Raw genomic sequence first — 18,246 nt, forward strand, 5'->3', positions numbered from 1 at the left:
TCAACATTTCTATCCACTTGGGGACAATATTCAGGCTAGGGGAACTCATATTAATGTTGAAATACCTCATAAAATGAAAATTTCATGCCATGGGACCTTTAAATGGTGAGACATTATTGTAAAGTGTTACCTATTGTTCTTTATAATTATTTTGCACTTAATCTGTTTTAAATATTTGTTTACTTTATACATTTTTGTGTATTGCTTTATTATATTTAAATGTTTGGTTCTTTTGTTATAAGAAAGTTATTAAACCTGTTATAGTATGACAACACTTTTTTTGCAACTTATTTAAATATCGTGATAAAACCGTATACCGTGATAAAAGCTTCAGCAATTAATCGCAACATGAAAAACTGATACCGGCACATGCCTATTTGTGAGCTATGTGGGACCAATCATCCCGGTTGCCGTTTTCCCACATGCTTCAAAACAATCCCTCGCGGTGTACTCGCGGGGAGCCGAAGCTCATTAAATATGCAAATCTTATCCAACCCTAGGTGTTTACTTCCAAGTCTTCAGTGCGGCACGTCCATAAAATCCGAGCATGCAGGAGAGAGCCTCAAAACCAGGGTAGAAAATAGCCTATTACTTATTCATTATGATGTTTTTGAAAGTAAAAACCACGCGAACATCATAAGTTGACCTCAGACAACAGTATATTTTTTTTTTTAAAAGCCAGTTCATGACACCTTTAAATAAAGTTCTCCAGTGTGTATGATCTGAATTGTATTTAAGTGCATGCATAAAATGCATTTGTCCTGTTGTGCGCATGGTAAAACACACACACACACACACACACACACTTTACCAATCACAACCATCTTTACCAGAACATGTGATTGAACCCATTTGCCGTCTTTCCTTTGCTAGTCTGAATGCATGCTGCCATTCTCGAGCACACTTCCTCCCAGAGATTTAGCATGTTCCCAGATTGTGGCAGGATTTGAATTAATGAACATAATCTCGGAGCAGCTGTATTTTAAAGGCTCATTCGCTCTCCCAGACAAACAGCAGGACATCGACACGCCTGTTAGAACTTCAATACCTACTTCATTTTCCGGCTTTTCCTTTCTTTCAGTTTCCGCAAATTAGACCCATGAAGTGGACATTGATTTAGGCCGAACTAACAAACTTGAACATCCGACAACAAGGTCCTCTATCAATAACACACGATACACAATGGTACGCTTGCAAAATCCCCCGAGGAGAATCTAAAAAGCTTATTAGGATTTAAATGAGCTTACTCTTACGAACAAATATGATGCTTCCCAATTAGTGTGAAAGTAAATGCTGTTTTCCCCTTCTGAGCAAACGCTAAGATGATTTTTATTGACCCAACTTTGATCCCAGAGATTAAAGAGGAAGCAGGATCGCTGGTAGAACGGTGATTCCTCAGGGTCGCAGAGTTTACAAGCCGTCAGAATGAAAGAGATCACGTCTTTTTTGAGAGATTCATGAGTTTGTTCATTCAAACATTCTTAAGATACTGTCTATGAGAGGATTTTTTATTAGCATGTTTATTACAGACTATATTCGGACAGCAGTGCAAGCTTACTATTTACTTCTTGACATTTTTAATATTACATTTTGCATACAAATATCTTTGATATTGTCAGTCAGAAGAAGTAATGAGTCACAAAAAATGGACAGCTTTGAAACCATTACAAATCTTTTGTTTGGAATCAGTGGTTCAGAGCATGAATCAAACTGCCAACGTCACATGATTTCAGTAAAGGAGGCTTCGTTACGTCATGAATCATGCAGGCTTGTTTGTCATCTGAGTATTGCATGCATACAGACAATTTGAATATTGTACACCGTATTTACAGCAGGAATAATAAGAATAGTATGGTGGTGTGCTATTTCAAACGTAGCGTCTGTCTAATGTGTGTGTTTGCTCACTTGTCTGCTAGCATGTAATTTCTTTGTGCATTTCTGGAGCTTTTTGCTTTTGTTTACAGGCAACACCATCTGTGTGCCGTCTCACACATGCTTTGGCATTTGATGCAGCTGTTGTGCAACAGGGGAGCGATCCTGTCTGCAAACAGTTTTATTCTGTCTTTTTCTCTTTAAAGTCAACGTTAAACACTATTTGCAGCACTTTTTGTAATTTTTTTTAATATTTTCTTACTGAAACTGGACATGTTTAAATGTAGTGTGGGAGTTGATTATTCATCAGGAATTGATTGGATTGGAAAAAGTAGGCGTACTGTTAGCATTCCCATTAGTCTCAGTGGCAATGAGCCGTATGGCATGATAACTTCATGCAGAAGAAATATGAAACATTTACTACTGTATTATAATATTAATATTATATAACATAGCTTCTTTTGAATGGCTGTCAATGGCAAAGCATGCTTTTTGCAATTAACCAGGCAAAACATATTCCTGATCAAAAGTGATTATTTGTGAAAAATATATTATATTTACCAACACAACTTTTATGCAACAGATCAGACATTCTGAATTTTGATTTTTAAATACATTGTGGGATTTTTTGTTAGACACACAGACATTGGTGACATGTTTCATGGCACAATGCATGCTGGGAGCCATTATTTTAATACTATGTTGGCTCCCAGCATGCATTGCGGCAAGAAGAATGTCACCATTATGCTGATTCTTGATGTCTGTGTCAAACGACTTTTTTCCCCATAATGTATTTTAAAATTAAAATTCAGAATGTCTGATCTGTTGCAAGAAAGTTTTGCTAGTAAAAATATTAATAAAAAAAATCACTTTTCAACGTTATAAATAAGATTAGTGATTTATTCTAGTTTATGAGACTGAAAACTTGATCATCTTGGTTTCTTTCTTTGTAACAGTGTTTAGCAAAACACATCATTTGTTGCTAAGACCACAAACTCACACAAAAAGCCAAGAGTCAAACGACCCAATCAAAGGAAACGCTCATCACCAAAATGGTGATGACCAAATGATTTTCAATAAAAAACCAACATCCAAACCTGTTCATTCTTAAGAACTCATGTTTCCAATAGACACAAAATGTTGAATTGGCTCAACTACAAAATATTTGTTACAGAATAGTTGCACCTCTCCAGAAAACAAATCATTTTAAGTTGACTCAACGTTTTTTTGTGTGTGTGTCACAGACAACTTATTTTCAGTTCGTATAACTGTTATTTACAAAAGTTGAGTCAACAAGAAAAAGCTAGAGGAAATTAGTACTAAGATTTTTGTTGTTGTTGTACAACCTTAATTTTTTTTTTACAGTGACAGTCAGTTTTGTTTCATTACAAGATCTCAATGAAAGTCAGCTTCATTTCACTACAAGATTAATAATGATCATTACAGTCGGCTTTGTTCCGTTACGAGATTTCGATGACGATCGGCTTTGTTTGGTTGAAGGCAATTTGGTTTTGTTACCTAATGATATTTCAATGACGTCGTTTTTGTTCAGTTACGAGATCTCAATGAAGGTCAGTTTTGTTCAGTTACGAGATCTCAATGATGGTCGGTTTTGTTCAGTTACGAGATCTCAATAACGGTCGGTTTAGTTCAATTACGAGATCTCAATGATGGTCGGTTTTGTTCAGTTACAAGATCTCAATGATGGTCGGTTTTGTTCAGTTACGAGATCTCAATGAAGGTCAGTTTTGTTCAGTTACAAGATCTCAATAACGGTTGGTTTTGTTCAGTTACGAGATCTCAATAACGGTCGGTTTTGTTCAGTTACGAGATCTCAATGAAGGTCAGTTTTGTTCAGTTACGAGATCTCAATGATGGTCGGTTTTGTTCAGTTACGAGATCTCAATGAAGGTCAGTTTTGTTCAGTTACGAGATCTCAATGATGGTCGGTTTTGTTCAGTTACGAGATCTCAATGAAGGTCAGTTTTGTTCAGTTACAAGATCTCAATAACGGTCGGTTTTGTTCAGTTACGAGATCTCAATGATGGTCGGTTTTGTTCAATTACGAGATCTCGATGGTCAGTTTTGTTCAATTACGAGATCTCAATGATGGTCGGTTTTGTTCAGTTACAAGATCTCAATGATGGTCGGTTTTGTTCAGTTACAAGATCTCAATGATGGTCGGTTTTGTTCAGTTACGAGATCTCAATGATGGTCGGTTTTGTTCAGTTACGAGATCTCAATTACGGTCGGTTTTGTTCAGTTACGAGATCTCAATAACGGTCGGTTTTGTTCAGTTACAAGATCTCAATGATGGTCGGTTTTGTTCAATTACGAGATCTCGATGGTCAGTTTTGTTCAATTACGAGATCTCAATGATGGTCGGTTTTGTTCAGTTACAAGATCTCAATGATGGTCGGTTTTGTTCAGTTACAAGATCTCAATGATGGTCGGTTTTGTTCAGTTACGAGATCTCAATGATGGTCGGTTTTGTTCAGTTACGAGATCTCAATGATGGTCGGTTTTGTTCAGTTTACAAGATCTCAATGATGGTCAGTTTTGTTCGGTTACGAGATCTCAATGATGGTTGGTTTTGTTCAGTTACGAGATCTCAATGAAGGTCAGTTTTGTTCAGTTACAAGATCTCAATGAAGGTCAGTTTTGTTCAGTTACGAGATCTCAATGATGGTCGGTTTTGTTCAGTTACGAGATCTCAATGATGGTTGGTTTTGTTCAGTTACGAGATCTCAATGAAGGTCAGTTTTGTTCAGTTACAAGATCTCAATGAAGGTCAGTTTTGTTCAGTTACGAGATCTCAATGATGGTCGGTTTTGTTCAGTTACGAGATCTCAATGATGGTCGGTTTTGTTCAGTTACAAGATCTCAATAACGGTCGGTTTTGTTCAGTTACAAGATCTCAATGATGGTCAGTTTTGCTCGGTTACAAGATCTCAATGAAGGTCAGTTTTGTTCATTTACGAGATCTCAATGATGGTTGGTTTTGTTCGGTTACGAGATCTCAGTGAAGGTCGGTTTTGTTCAATTACGAGATCTCAATGAAGGTCAGTTTCGTTCGGTTACAAGATCTCAATAAAGGTCAGTTTCGTTCGGTTACAAGATCTCAATAAAGGTCAGTTTTGTTCATTTACGAGATTTCAATGAAAATCAGTTTCTTTTCATTACAAGATCTTAATAACGTTCAGCTTTGTTCGGTTATGAGATTTCAATGACGATCGGTTTTATTCCATTACGAGATCTCAGTGATGGTTGGTTTTGTTCTTTTATAAGATTTCAATGACAGTAAGTTTGTCAGTATCAGTCGGTACTATTACATTTTTATATTTCGGTTGGTTTGATATGTTGGTAGGCAATTTGGTTTTGTTACCTGATGATATTTCAATAACGGTCCGTTATGTTCAGTTACGATATTTCAATGTCGGTTGGTTTTGTTTGAGGCCATTCGCTTTTGTTACTCATATTGACTTAATCCAGTGAAAAACTACCAGGACGTTACCCTTTTGTTTGAACATATACATCAGTAATTCCAGTGCTAGATTACACGAAGATGAACCTCTTTCCATCTACACTCTAATCTTTACATAAACTCAAATTAAATTTTCAAAGTTTCCTCTCAGCCAATTTTCCCCCTCTTTCCCTTCTCCCTCTGACAAAAAAATATTCATCCTCGACTGATGATGGTGTTTTGCTGATAGCGGCACTTGAGCCTGAATCTCTTTTGGGGTGTAAGCGCTGTTTTCCTCATATCTGAAGAGAGTTGTTATTAGAGGCTCCACAGAATGGAGCAGTCCTCTGTGAAGTGGAGCGCTACTTGAGACAAGGATAGCATTTCAGAGCTATTGACAGAGAGCCGTTTTCGCCCCAAGAGCTCGGGCCTCTTCAGTCGCAGCCATCGCCACCCTAAACGCCTCAGAGAATCGATTCTTTACAGCTGTGGAGCTGTGGTGTTTTCTTTCTTTTTTTCCTCTGTGGTTTGTTTCAAGATTCCTCGTTCATTTAGTGCTGGAATAAATGTGATTGTATCAGGCAGGGAAAATCGTACAGACCTCCGATTTAATGCACAGGATCAGACAGATGCTCACTTAATGCAGATAGACATGATAAGTGTGTCTATTTTGTGTTTACTGCATCACACAGAGTCTTATAAATTGGGATGTTTGCGTAGTGATTTGGTGGATTGTCTTAATAACAAGTCAATTAAATGAAGGCCTGTATAATTATGGAGATGTAGGTTTATATGACCCCAAAAGGACGCATTTCAAAACTATTTCAGCTAGATGCAGCGTAATTGAATGCATTTTTACAAATTTTAATAAGGATTTAAAGGACTAAATGGTGACCATTTGTATCTAATAAGTATCTAATTCAATTAACTATCAAACATTTTGGAATTAATTGATGGTTATTTAATACGCAAGCCATTTGTTTGATGTTTTTATTTAAATGTACAATTCTGTGACGTAACATTTTGGTCATAATATAATGTAATATTGTAAATAATCGGTTGAGATATGGCAAAATTTACCTGGAAACATTTTAATTCCCTCTTTAATTGAGAAAAATATACATTTAATTAGTCTTTTTTTATGTGCTTTCAGTTAAAACATTTAGAAATCCTTAGAACAGGATCACTTATTTGAAAATCAATTTAACAAGCATTTTGTCTTGCTGCAGTGTGTCTTGATAACAAATAAGTGCATTTAGTCTTTCTGGACAGATTTTTACACTTGTTTTTTATGTTAAACAAGTGGGAAAAAAATCGGTCCAGAAAGACTAAATGCACTTATTTATTATCAAGACACAGTCCATGAAAACAAGTCAACCTCAGTGTTGCTTCTGTTTTTATAAACTGGAAAACCAGACAACAGAATATGATTTCCTGCAGTGCGTAGCACTTTCGAAAAGAAGTTTTCTTTCTCTGTTTCACTCCCACCTCCGTGTCTCCAGTGATTTTCGAGATTCAGGGCATAAAAATTCCGAGCGAGGGACTTGAAGTGATATAAATTCAGCACCACACAGACAACGGAATAATAACATTAATGAAAATTTTACATTGACTAAAAGTCAGAGTTCCCCCTTCATTAATTTTAAAGGCGCTCTCTCAGACTTGGAAATGCGTTCGGACAGCCGGCTCTTTGCTCCGACTCCGAGAGCCCACCAACGCTTTCCACGTGTCGCTCATCATTTTCAAACATGACGGCGGCCGCTGACCTTTCGGCTCTATCTAGAGTTTACTTTTTGTTCTCCCACTCCACTGAAGTCATATCTATCACACACTTTAATTCCATATTTTATCCCCTCAAATGCATTGTAGGCGTTTTATCATCATGGCTCAGCTGTGTGTTGATACACACCTCACAGGGGGCAATTTAGGAGAGTTTAGTGCTAAACAGCACTCATTTCCTCTGTAATAGATGCTACGAAGTTGCAGTATTCTAGAGGCAAAAAGCCTCATTATGAGAGAGATTTGTTGTGTGGGATGGATCTTCCTCCTTCACGAGTGCTGCACATGCGTGAAGGTGAACAGGTTAATGCGGCAGATGCTTTGTGCATTGCGCTCACGCATTTGACGGTGTGAATGTGAAGGCTTGAAGGAACACGTGTGTGTGGCCTGTGATCAAGTAGTCCTGGAAGACGCCGGTGTAAACGGAAATTAATATCAAAACGATCGGTAAACCAGCATTGCTGTTCTAACCTTTGTGTTAGTTGTTAACGTGACATGCAAATGAAACTGGGGTCCAAAATTAACCTTTTGTCACAGCTGCCAATGGTGAGAAGTGAAGAAAATGTACCAAAGGATTTTTTTTTACCAGCTAAGTAACTGAATTTTCCTATTAAAATTGGATGCAAAATGTATACCGGTCTGTGCATGTCTTTTATAGTATTTAATATTCATATATATACATATTTTTCTCCTTGTGATAATAAGATAATTCATGTAGCTTTTTACTTTATACATATGTGCATATGTGTGACGAACAGTGCATATTTAATTTTTAGTGGCTAAATCAAGGAAATACTCCATGAAAATGTGTCATTACAGGACAAAGGACATCAAGGATACACTTGCTCTTCAAATTCTTTTGATGATTTTTTTAGTGGACAGTGTCTTTGATTTGAATTATTAGCGATGCTTCCATCAGCAAAAATCAGACTATTTTTCTCTGCCAACTTAAACCATGTTGTCACTGTTCATTATGAATTTAGCTGTTACTGTTCATTTTAGTTACTTTCCAAAGCCATGTTTCACAATTGAGTTCTAGTTTTGGTGCCTGAATGTAACATAAGGTGCATATGAAGTAATATATCAAAACTACTACAGCTATGGTGATATCTATTTCTTCACATTGTGTCAGATCTAGAAAGAGGAAAGAATTACTTTTGGAAATGCATTTGGTTCAGCCTTGAATAAACATGACTTATCTGCCTTGAAGTGCAATAGAGTTTAAGCTGTATGGTGAGAGATTACCGCATGTCCTCTTGTCTCTCCCAGAGGACACTGGGTAATCGCCGGCGCTGTCTGTCTGACATGGCCGGGGGTAGAGGGACATGGAGCTGGAGGAAAATGGTAAAAGTTGAAGCGTTGGTATTAGACGTCAGGTGCGGTGTTTAATCTGTGTATCTAAATCCCTGGAATCCACTGAGCCTGCAATTAGATAAATAACACAGTGAACTGCTGGAATAGTTAGTTGTCAGATCAAGGACTTTGTCTGTTTTCTTTTTGTGTCCTTTATGCAGCAGGCCAGACCATCAAGACAGAAACCCTTTCGTCTGATCAAGCAAAACCTCCTGCCTCCTTTAGAACTTCATTTATGAGAACGGCTTCTTTTTTTTCTTTTTTTTAATTGAATGAATGATTTTTCATGAAGTTCAGTTAGTGAACGTCTGTATTCTTTCACTGATGGAGCATTGAACTAAAATTCTCTGACATGTTTCACATGCATTTTGTCTTGTTAAAGTAAAATATTGGTCCCACTTTATATTAGGTGGCCTTAACTACTATGTACATGCATAAAAAAATAAGTACAATGTACTTATTGTGTTCATATTGTGTTGCAAAACACTGCTGATATTGGGGTGGGATAAGGGTAAAGTCAGGGACAGGTGTGGTGGTTTGGGTAAGTTTAAGGGTAGGGTTAGGGACAGGTGTGGTGGTTTGGGTAAGTTTAAGGGTAGGGTTAGGGACTGGTGTGGTGGTATGGGTAAGTTTAAGGGTAATGTTAGGGACAGGTGTGGTGGTATGGGTAAGTTTAAGGGTAATGTTAGGGACAGGTGTGGTGGTATTGGTAAGTTTAAGGGTAGGGTTAGGGACAGGTGTGGTGGTTTGGGTAAGTTTAAGGGTAGGGTTAGGGACTGGTGTGGTGGTATGGGTAAGTTTAAGGGTAATGTTAGGGACAGGTGTGGTGGTATTGGTAAGTTTAAGGGTAATGTTAGGGACAGGTGTGGTGGTATTGGTAAGTTTAAGGGTAGGGTTAGGGACAGGTGTGGTGGTATGGGTAAGTTTAAGGGTAATGTTAGGGACAGGTGTGGTGGTATGGGTAAGTTTAAGGGTAGGGTTAGGGACAGGTCTGGTGGTATGGGTAAGTTTAAGGGTAAAGTCAGGGACAGGTGTGGTGGTTTGGGTAAGTTTAAGGGTAGGGTTAGGGACAGGTGTGGTGGTATGGTTAAGTTTAAGGGTAAAGTTAGGGACAGGTGTGGTGGTATGGGTGAGTTTAAGGGTAAAGTCAGAGACAGGTGTGGTGGTTTGGGTAAGTTTAAGGGTAGGGTAAGGGACTGGTGTGGTGGTATGGGTAAGTTTAAGGGTAGGGTTAGGGACAGGTGTGGTGGTATGGGTAAGTTTAAGGGTAGGGTTAGGGACAGGTCTGGTGGTATGGGTAAGTTTAAGGGTAGGGTTAGGGACAGGTGTGGTGGTATGGGTAAGTTTAAGGGTAGGGTTAGGGACAGGTCTGGTGGTATGGGTAAGTTTAAGGGTAGGGTTAGGGACAGGTGTGGTGGTATGGGTAAGTTTAAGGGTAGGGTTAGGGACAGCTGTGGTGGTATGGGTAAGTTTAAGGGTAGGGTTAGGGACAGCTGTGGTGGTATGGGTAAGTTTAAGGGTAGGGTTAGGGACAGGTGTGGTGGTATGGGTAAGTTTAAGGGTAGGGTTAGGGACAGGTCTGGTGGTATGGGTAAGTTTAAGGGTAGGGTTAGGGACAGCTGTGGTGGTATGGGTAAGTTTAAGGGTAGGGTTGGGAACAGCTGTGGTGGTATGGGTAAGTTTAAGGGTAGGGTTAGGGACAGGTGTGGTGGTATGGGTAAGTTTAAGGGTAGGGTTAGGGACAGCTGTGGTGGTATGGGTAAGTTTAAGGGTAGGGTTAGGGACAGCTGTGGTGGTATGGGTAAGTTTAAGGGTAGGGTTAGGGACAGGTGTGGTGGTATGGGTAAGTTTAAGGGTAGGGTTAGGGACAGGTCTGGTGGTATGGGTAAGTTTAAGGGTAGGGTTAGGGACAGCTGTGGTGGTATGGGTAAGTTTAAGGGTAGGGTTAGGGACAGGTGTGGTGGTATGGGTAAGTTTAAGGGTAAAGTTAGGGACAGGTGTGGTGGTATGGGTAAGTTTAAGGGTAGGGTTAGGGACAGGTCTGGTGGTATTGGTAAGTTTAAGGGTAGGGTTAGGGACAGGTGTGGTGGTATGGGTAAGTTTAAGGGTAGGGTTAGGGACAGGTGTGGTGGTATGGTTAAGTTTAAGGGTAAAGTTAGGGACAGGTGTGGTGGTATGGGTGAGTTTAAGGGTAAAGTTAGGGACAAGTGTGGTGGTGTGGGTAAGTTTAAGGGTAAAGTTAGGGACAGGTGTGGTGGTATGGGTAAGTTTAAGGGTAAAATTAGGGACAAGTGTGGTGGTATGGGTAAGTTTAAGGGTAAAGTTAGGGACAGCTGTGGTGGTATGGGTAAGTTTAAGGGTAAAGTTAGGTGTAAGGGAAGTATCAACAGTGTCATTATAAATGTACAACTTTTTTTCTCAGAATTGCGTGATATAAGCTGAGTTATAAAGTCAGAATTACGAGAAAAAAAGTCAGAATTGCGAGAAGAATAAAGTCAGAATGGCAAGATATAAACTTGCAATTAGGCTACCTTTTAAAGGAACATGCCTCTTTAAAAAAAAAAAAATAGGCTCATTTTCCAAATCCCCTAGAGTTAAACAGTTGAGTTTTACCGTTTTCGAATCCATTCAGCCGATCTCCGGGTCTGGCAGTTGCACGTGTAGCTTAGCTTAGCATAGATCATTGAATCTGATTAGACCGTTAGCATCTCACTCAAAAAATGACCAAAGAGTTTCGATATTTTTCCTATTTAAAACTTGACTCTTCTGTAGTTACATTGTGTACTAAGACTGACGGAAAATGAAAAGTTGTGATTTTCAAGATCGATATGGCTAGGAACTATACTCTCAATCCTGCGTAATGAAAAAGCTTTACTGCCGTACCATGAGTGCAGCGGCACAATGATATTACACAGCGCCTGAAAAAAGGCTAACTTCCGTCAACATAACCAACGTGACAACCTGCTTTCACAGAGAGCGTGCTGGGGATTATTTTCAGGCGCTGCAGAACTACAGAAGAGTCTAGTTTTAAATTGAAAAAATATCGAAATTCTTTGGTCATTTTTTGAGCGAGTTGCTAACGGTCTAATCAGATTCAATGGCTGAATCCGAAAAAAAAACACAAATAGGGCATTATTTGAGGGGACAGCCATTTGTAGTGGTGTCCGAAATAGGGATGCCACAATTCTTATTATTGAACCGTTCTGTACGGCATTCGCGGTTCAATACGCGCTTGTGAATTGCGTTTTATTTTTTCGGTTTTGCATTTAAATAATACATTTTCTACAAATTCTATTATTTGCACGACACGACATACATTCACATCACACGTTAGTGGTAGAGTTATACTCACGGAACACTATAGTTATTCACAATCACCAAAGTTCGTTATTTGCATGCGTTTTAAAGCCTTGCCAGTCATTCACGTGCTTATGCACTGTTTTAACATGCGCTTTTTCGAGCGCGCGCACTAAAAGCCTGTCAAACACGTGATTACTGGACTGAGTAGTCGTCTTACTGCGCTAACACTGTCAAATACACACAAGGTTAACATAAACACAGTCGGTTATGTCTAAAGTGAAAGTAAAATCGGCGTGTGTCTGTATATTAGATGTGTAGAGGTCTTAAATTGACAGCAGCAGCCTAGTGAACACGCTGTCCTTAAAGTGACAGTTCACCTCTAAATTGTCATTATTTACTCACTCTAATATTGTTCCAAACCTGTATTCATTTCTCGATGACAGAATTTTTATTTTTGAGTGAACTATCCCTTTAATGTTAATACAACAACAAAAGACAAAGAGAAAATCACTCTGCTATTGACTGAAAAGCTTTAATAAAGTAGCTTTAATAAGAATCAGTGTATATTTTATAGTGAAGTCTATGTAGTGTTTTATTTTTTCATTTATTCATTCAATTTCATACTTAAATACTGCTGTACCGCTCCGAGCTGCCAGTGTAAATCTTTATATATATTTATTTTATATTATACAATACACTAGGAATGTGTACAAGTTGTTTTTTTTTAAAGTAAAGTTCTAAGTTTAAGTAAGGGTTTTTCAATTCTTTTAAGTTAAATAAAGAAAGAGTTTTGCAATAAATTTTTTTTATTTTTTTCTCCTTAACTTCTTGCTGTTCCTGTCGCTTAAGAATAGAATAGCAAAAAACTGATGTGACAAGGAATCAGAACCGAACCGAACCGAACCGAAAACCGTGGTTAAAAACCGAGGTATGTATTGAACCGTGGACCAACTGTATTGTTGCATCCCTAGTCCGAAACCATAGTGGACGTTATCGAGTGCACTCATCCAACCTCACATTGCACCGCAATAATGAGTGTGAACATCGGCTGTCCGAATTCACTCACTCGTTTTCATTCACTCCTTCAAGTGAACAATATAAGTGGATAACGTAGGGAATAGTGATTGAGGCTTTAGGGGGCGATTTCAGATTCAGCCAATGATCTATGCTAAGCTAAAAGGGCTACCGCCAGACCCGGAGATCGACTGAATGGATTCAAAAAAGGTAAAACTCAAATGTTTAAAGTGTTCCTTTAATATTTATATATTGTGTATATATATATATATATATATATATATATATATATATATATATATATATATATATATATATATATATATATATATATATATATATATATATATATATATATTATATTCAGTGGTGGAAACTAGCTTCCATAAATACAATATTAAGATTTTTTTTTTAAAGAAAATAAATTAATAATAATTATGTAAAAAAATATTTATATTAAATTAAGTTTGTCTTTGGCAATTGTTTTCTGTTTTAATCGTAAATATAACACATGTATTGAATGTTATGCTTAAAATAAGATATAAAAACAATTTGATCATAGTGGGGCGAAAATCCAAGATGTTTTAAAGATTTATATATATATATATATATATATATATATATATATATATATATATATATATATATATATATATATATATATATATATATATATATATATATATATATATATATATATATATATATATATATATATATATATATATATATATATATATATATATATATATATATTGAATTAAAAATTTAAAAAAAATACTCAACAATACTAGAAAATGAGTGTTCTTAAACTATATTTCTTAATCACACAATCCCTCCTAATTCTGGTATGTAAAATCCACTTTTCACAATCCAATCAATTACCGATGTATAAATCCTGCCCTTCTTGTTTATTGATTCTCAATCTTCTTGATTGAGGAATATGCTACATTGTGGAAGTGAAACGGGTTGCAAATGGCATTTGCTGAACCATATTAGCTTCATATGTCTCTTTTTCTCCTTCAGCCGTCTCCATTGTTTTTGTCTCTCTTCCTCCCCAGTGAGAACCGGCGCTGAACTCTTCCCGTCCTGTGTTTTAAAGCAGCTTAAGTGCTCCTCCATGCCGCTGATTTCCTTGTAGGCCTTAAGAAGTGATCACCTTCCTGCAATGCCCTCAGGATTAAACAGGCCAGGCCCGTCCTCTCTCCATGCCTCGCCCCTACCTTTGTAGTCAATAAAAGACTAACTAGAAAAGAATGAGGAGATGGGAGAATCAATCTACTGGAAGCCTCCCCACAGTTTTCTCATCACTTCTTGTGTCGTGTGTCATCTCTGTCCATAACGGGGAAAAAGAACAAACTCAGTATGTGGGATGAAGGGTTTTTTTCTTCTCTCGTCTCTAGTATGGACTGAGAAAATAGAGTCAGGAAAAAGAGTGATTTTGATGGAATGAGTGAGGAAGATAAGTTGTGTTTTATGTTGTGTTCAGACTCACAGCGGGGATGAGAACTACACGAGCTTGCGTGTTTCCCCAGAGCGTCCGGGGAACTGCTAAAGAAAGCGGACGTCGTGCTTGTTTAAGCCTCAGTGTGGGAAGCAGAGGTGATTCTGGGATATCAGGCCAGAAACACTTTACCCGAAACACTAGACCGACAGTTTGCAAGTGTGTGATACTACCGAGCATGCAGTACTTCTTAAAGTGCCACTATTATGCTATTTTGAAGGCTCCTCGTTTTGTTTTGAGGTCTTCTACAATAGGTTTACATGCATCCAAGGGATGTGACCGTGAGACTCTTTTCCACCTTTCATATGAATGACTGTGCGAATGTGTGAATTTTGCTTTTACCTTCGAATTAGCGACAATTTGGGGGGTCAATTGCTTGAATATTGGGTTCATTATTATTCGTAATGAAAAACACGACAACAAAACAGTACAATGACAAACTTGCTTAAATAGGTGTTCACATTTCGATTTGCAATTAAATCTCCCGCCATTGTCTTGTCAGTCAGCTCGCCTCACTCTCGTCATGTGATAACTGAAATCTGACTCCTGTTGCTGATCTGTGCTGCGACTCTCGTTCTCACTCTTGCTGAACTGAGCAGACGCTTTCAGTTTTTATCTGTTGGGTCTGTTCTCTAAGGGTGCTTTCACATCTCTAGTTCGGTTCCTTTGGTCAGAACCATGGGCAAACAATTATAAATTGTAGCATTTTTCAGCTTTTTTGGTTCCTTTTCACACCACACTGATTGCTTTGGTCCGAACCAGTTGAAACGAACCAAATTGTAGTCAAATGACAACATCCACATCACTCATTGGCCATGGCGTATTTCTTAAACGAACCAGCGACTGCGCGGGCTGGTTTTGTCCCTGGCCATAATCTATTACATTGTTTGTATACACCACAATATGCAAACATTACATTTCTACAATGAAGCGCGGATGCGGCTTGAAAACAACGCTCTAATGCAAACCAAACGGCGAGCGCACATCGCTCGTCACTTCACGCGAAGATCGCGCTGTTCTTTTGAGCTTTCAAAAGTTGGGACCTAATATGGTCACCAGACCAAATTTCTACGAGGCTCCGCACCTCCTCACTACTCCAAGTTTGTCCACGAGCTGCCATGCTAAAGTGCAAACTGTCAACAAACACTTCCTCATCCCATAATGCACAGCGCAGCTGACTACGGCAGCTGGTTTAGTCCAAAAATGATTAGTACTTTTTGCAGTTGGGTCTGTTCGAGGTCGGATCACGTTCTCACCACAAACAAACCGCTCCAGAGTTTGTCTGAAAGCGTCCCGAGACCACCTCTTCAAGGAAGTCTCGATAGGCTTGTTTGGTCCGCTTTTGGTGCGCACCCGAGTGCGATTGCTGATTTCACACCTGACCAAATGAACCACACTAAAGGGGAAAATGAACTCTAGTACGATTCAACTAGGGCTGAACGATATATCGTTATTGTATCTATATCTAGATATGAACTTTCAAGATATTACTATCGAAAAAAGCAGCGATATAGACAATATAGATTTCCCCTCTCCGCGCTCGCCCTGCATACAACTCTGGCAGTCACAACAAACATCAGTTTTACGAGTGCCCTTGAATGCACCGCTAAAGCCAGCGCGCACACACTACCAGGGACGTGGGAACTATATTGTGAGAGGGGGGGCGGCGTTTCCATGGTGACGCGTCATTGCTTGTCACATGACACACCGCAGCAGCAACAGCGCTGAATGAATGATGATCTGCTTTATGTCATTTTTTCCTGTTTTATTCAGAATATTCACAAATGTGTTAGCTATGGCATGAAATATCTGATATTCCGATTGTCAAATACATGCAAGTGGAAGTATATTGTTGTTTAAACACCTTTATAACGATGGTGTTAGTTGAGCTGTATGCGCGATGGGCGCCGCCGTGTTAGTTTGTGCCGCAGACGCAGTTCAGAGAATCGGATCTGTTGGATTTACAACCTCTATGTTTACAACACGTGAATTCATCCACTTCTCCCGAAATACTTAAAAGTAAGTGGCTGGTGAACTAGGAATCGAATAGAGTAAACATTGAAGTTACTTACACAATGTGTATCTGATATGAATAAAACGTGTCGAATTATAATGGAAAGGATTATTATTACCTCTTCCATAGACATCAGTGTGTATTTTACAAACTCTAAATGTATTGTTTTTTTAGTACTTATGTGAATTTATATGTTTGAAACCTAAAATAAACAGTATGTGGTTGAAAACACTGAAAAGTTGTGATATATGACAGCTCGGAGCGCGCCTGTCTCTGGCTGAATTCAACATTTGACTTTAGCAGTTGATCATGTGATGCACTTGATGAAACGCTCCAGGGACCAGCCTAGACTGATTACACCTGTGTGATCGTACGTGCGAAAGGCTTAAAAACAATACATTTTCTGACACAAATTTTTGAAATGTAGGCTTAAATCAAACACATTTTAATTCAGATTCTGGTTTTCACCAAACACGTAGTCATATCGTATTGTATCGATATCGCGATATCTGGCATGAAAATCGAGATATGAAATTTTGTCCATATCGTTCGGCCCTAGATTCAACCGAACTAAATGAGGCAGGTGTAAAAGCACCCTAAGGCTGGTCACACACTTGAAGATTTTAAGCCTGATTTTGGGCCCAATTTGCAACCCCCAACGATCTGGGAGGTGTGGCCCAATTCAGAGCTTCTCGCAACCAACTTTTTCATGTCATTATGATTATTTTACTTCTCCCGATTGCGTCGGAGTCCGCACAATCCCAAATCGTATTTATTAGGGGTGTAACGATTCGTTTTAACAACGATTCAATTCGTATCACGATTTGAGGTTGTCGATACGATTCAAGGACGATATTGGTTCATTTAGAACGATACGATCCGAAACGATTCAGTGACTTGAAATCGATTCAGTAACTTTTTAGCCAAAAATTGTGTGACTGAAATAAATATCTGGATACTGGTCAGTGCAGGTGAAGTTTCCTAGATTCCTGTTCTTTCTTGTAAGGGAATCAGGTATCAATTAATTATGGATATAAACAAACAAGTAAACAACAATTAATGGCAAATGCATTCAAATTTTATTTGAATAAAGTGCAACCAACAGTTTAAGTTGAATTAACAGGAAGTTAACCTTTTCTGCTCTCATTTTCAATATTCAACACATTTTCCATAAAAGCACAGTAAGTGCAACCAACATTTCAACAGTAGGTTAACCTGCTACTTCTGCTTTTGTTTTCCAACATAAAAATATTACAATATTAATATCAAAAATAAAGTGCAACCAACATTTCTTCATGTTGAATAAACTGGCTGAACCTGCTACTACTCTCAGTTTAATAAACAAACAATATTTAACAAAAGATAAAATGTAACCAACTACTCTTCAATGACTCTACAGATTTCTTTTTCAAAAATATCAACATGATCTGACCACAGAACACTTCTCTGTGCGTTCACTATGTCTCCAGCTGTACTAAAAACTCGCTCTGCTGGCACACTGGTGCCAGGAATGCACAGGTAACATTTAGCAAGGGTTGAAAGTACAGGTAGCGTTAGCTCTTTCTCCTGGTGTCTTGATCATTTCTCGCTCGTTGGCTTCTCCTCTGCCATCCGCCATGCTATGTTTTGTTTTCTTAGCGCTGCTGCTGGTGCGTTGCGATGATGTCACAGATAGGCAGACTGAATCGAGTAATGTTTAACGCCTTTATCATTAAAAGTGCTAAGAAAAAAACATCCATATAAAGTCTGATGTGTTAAAATCCAATGCGTTATTTCCTATTATCGATACAATCGATTGATTACCTTTTAAAACGATGTTAGATCGATATATGTCGTCCGGAAGGCCAACTTGCCGAGCACAGATCGATGTAGTGAGATCATGGGAAAATAAATCGATACATCGATGTAGTAGCTGAATCGTTACACCCCTAGTATTTATCATGTTTG

The sequence above is a fragment of the Gobio gobio genome (genome assembly GCF_949357685.1).
Source record: "Gobio gobio genome assembly, chromosome: 7".
NCBI lineage: Eukaryota > Metazoa > Chordata > Actinopteri > Cypriniformes > Gobionidae > Gobio > Gobio gobio.